Source organism: Drosophila busckii, chromosome 3R (genome assembly GCF_011750605.1).
Source record: "Drosophila busckii strain San Diego stock center, stock number 13000-0081.31 chromosome 3R, ASM1175060v1, whole genome shotgun sequence".
Taxonomy (NCBI): domain Eukaryota; kingdom Metazoa; phylum Arthropoda; class Insecta; order Diptera; family Drosophilidae; genus Drosophila; species Drosophila busckii.
The window spans coordinates 12,321,917-12,325,591 of NC_046607.1; positions in this window are offsets into that span (position 1 = coordinate 12,321,917).

The window sequence follows — 3,675 nt, forward strand, 5'->3', positions numbered from 1 at the left end:
CACGTAGCACAAATCAATATTCATACAAATTGCTGTAACCCAACGCGCGAGAGCGCAGCGACCGTATGAAACAATGGCACTTTGGCTTCAGCCATAATGTTTTGAATCCATCACGTAATCAAGTTTTCAAATACAATTGCCTACATTTTCGTAGCACAGTACAAATAGTTAATCAATGCCAGCCAGTGGCAGTGGCAGCGGCATCGCTGGCGTTAAATTTGTTTCGCTGGCTTATCAATTTACCGAAATCATCATGTGCATGGCATTCACATAAGCCATTCGGATCCAATTCGAGACGTAGGTGGCGTTCGGCTGAGGTTTGAGGCTGAGCCTAATGGCTTCAGCCATTTCCGGCGCTCACCAACAGCGTTACCCACAAATTAGTTTTTGGGCCGTGGCGTCATGGCCGTACAATTGAAAAAGCCAAAATCGAATCTTTTCAAAGCCGGACGCACATCCTTCAACGGAGTCGGCGTCGGCGTCGGCTTTGGCGTTGGCGTCGCTTTAGAATTCATTAAACGGCCACCTCTTAATGGAAATGGCCGATAACGTTTGTGCCACGCTTCGATAAGCGTCGTCCAAATGCATGAAGCGTAATGGCTGGCGGCGCATTGTTTGGCCGTTCACCGAATCTTGGGCTCAGTATCAAAAAACGATCCATAATTCAAAACCAAAGAACAAAGCAAACCAAAGCACAACAAGCAGAGAGCACAGAGCAGAGCAGAGCAACAGCAACAGCAACAGCAGCAGCAGACGGCGGCGGCCTGTGGCAGCAACAAGGAGCCGTTGCCCGACAATAACTTCAAAGACCGCAAGTAAATTAATGTTAATTTTATGCTAAAATTGGCAACGGGGAAAATGTAACCAAGAAAATGCTACCACAGCCACCGCATCCAGCGTCTTGCCAGCATCCTAAGCCAACATTCAGTCCAATACCAATCAACATCAGCATCACCATCATCATCAGCATCAAGATGAGGCCTCAACGCTCGATTGGCATTTTGACACGGCGGCTTGGACATCAGCTGAGCTGACGCTGGATTAGCCGACGAAAATTTAAATTTATGCCGACTGCGGCACATAATTTAAAAATATCAATCAACTCGATAACGCAGATTATATGCCAAGCGGCAAGGCGAGCAACCAAACAAACAAACAAACAAACAAGAGCGAAAGCCTCGGCTCCAGTTGCGAGAGACAGCAAAACAGATAGAGCGAGACAAAGAGAATGAGTGAGCAGAGCAAAGTGTGGCAAAGGCAAAGTAAAAACTTGGCAAACAACAGCAGCAGCAGCAGCAGCATCGACGGCAGCAGCGATGGCAGCAGCATGGCTGTGGCAGTAAGAAAGGCAACAAAAGTTGCTGCGGCTGCTGGAGCGGGCAACAACAAGTCGCTGCAGTCCGCATTGGCTCTTAATGCCGCTCGATAGCCATGCATTGGCATACGCACTGCTGGCATGCTATGCAGCCCTGGCGTCGTGTAAGAGGATGTGGCTGCAAGCGCTTGGCCTCCGCTCGGATCAACTGCTAAGGCTAAGCGCACAAGTAAAAGTTTGCCAGAGATGCGGCAGTGGCTGCTGCTGCTGCTGCTGCTGCTGTTGCTGTTGCTGTTGCTGTTGGTTGCCAGGCCTTAAGCTCAAGCTGAAGCTCAGTCAGCCTTAAGAACTTTAAATGTATTACATTGCGCGTAGAGTGTGCGTATCGGGGTATGAGTATGAGTATGCATTATAGTCATAATGCTGAGAATGGTGCTCGGCTAATGCAACAGCAACAAGCAAAATAACGAAAGCAGCAACAGCAGCGAGCAATGGCTAAAGCAATAGCAAAGGCAAAGCCGCCGGCAAACAGCAACTGCTGAACAAGTAAACAAGTTTTCATCTTTGTTTCCATGGCTGTGGCGCAAAAGAGCGCGACCATTTGCAACTACAAACAATCGCAATACAACAATAACAATAGCAACAGCAACAGCAGTTACAGCAACAACAACAACAGCAGCAGCAACTTGAAACTACAATGAAGCGCTGTTAGTGGCAGTCAAAGCGCCTGCTCAAAGGATACCGCCAACGCCAGCGAACGGCAAAAGCAGAGTGCAACAGCAACAACAACAACAGCAGCAGCAGCAGCAACAAACTTCAAGCACTTGCTACGCACAACCTTTAACGGCAATTACAACTCTGGCAACTGTCATTGAAAAGGTTTTATGCAAAAAAGCAACAAAAACTTTAGTTGCAGCTGTCCATAAAAATAAATCATGCAAATTCAATTCAATTGCATAGACTTAGCTGCTGCAGCAATTGATTCTTAAATTTATTATGCTCAATCAATATTATATTATGTTGGACTAGTTTTATAATCCAATCTCTTTTACTTACTTATTTACACTTCAGAGTTCAATTAATTAAGCATGCCAATTATGCTTAGCTTATTACTTGCTCAGCATTGCAAACAAAAACTGTATAAGTTGCTTAAAAGCCTGTTAAGCTTTTAAGTTAACGGCTTCATACTTTGAGCTTGGCATAGTTAGCCAGCAAGCATCCATTATGGTTTAAACTTTTTAGTTGTTTAAGTTGTTATTTAAATTGACATTTATAACATTATATTTATTTCAAATAAAGCAATCAGATAAATTGTAATAATCAATTAAAACAACAAATAATTGAAATGCTTAAATATTAAACTTTATGTTTAGTTTTATATATTTAACAAAAATACTAACATTTTGCTTAAAAGCAGCAGTCAAAAGTTCAATGCAATGTAACTAATCAATAAATCTAATAAAAAATCTATGCACATATTTATTTAAATTCAATTTCGTTGCTGTTTTAGACAAGTTTTGATTTTATTATTTGTGCCTTGCTGTTTTTGTAATTACATTTACGACAACTCTCAGCACATGCCAATGTAACATGTGTGAATTATGAGAATTGAATTGGTTTAAAGGTTAAAAACAAAAAAAAACAAGACACACACGTATCAAATACTATTTGCAATTTAGAAAATGCATATTGCATTAACTTGGGCACAACAAATATTAGCTGCACACTCGATAGATAGTAAGTGTGTGTGTGTGTGTGTGTGTATGTGTGTGTCAATTTAACTTAATTGCTTTATTGAATAGTAGAAATTACTCGTATACGGAAATGTTTTCCTTTGAAAGATGGCAATTGGAAATTTGTGTTGGCTGTTGGCAATGCAACTGCGATAAATGTGCTCGCAACACCTCAGCTTGCTCAATCAGTCGTCCTGCGTCCTTGTGCGGAGGCAAAGCATTGGACCGGACCGTTTGTTGCCCAGGCCATTGAAACGGACAATTTTAAATCGAAAAATCAAAACCAAAAACAAATTCAATGTCCTGTTTGTCTGGCTGCTCTTGCTCTCTCTCTCTTTCCTTTATTTCTTCGTCTACTTGTGCTGTCTCCTATGAGGCTGGGCTGAGTATATGAGCTTGGCTGGTGGGTTTGTTTAGGGATGTGAGCTACTCGACTCGCTTGGATGGTGGGAGGAGCTGCGATGGTGCACAATGGGCAAAGAGTGCAATATGCGGTTGAAAACCGGAAGTTTTCTCGATTGAAGAGCTTGAATATAGTACTTAGTTGTGAATGAGAAAGCAGCCTGACAGCAACAGACCACCGGACCCAATGCAACATCTTAAAGGCTTTTGAAATTGTTATGTCGG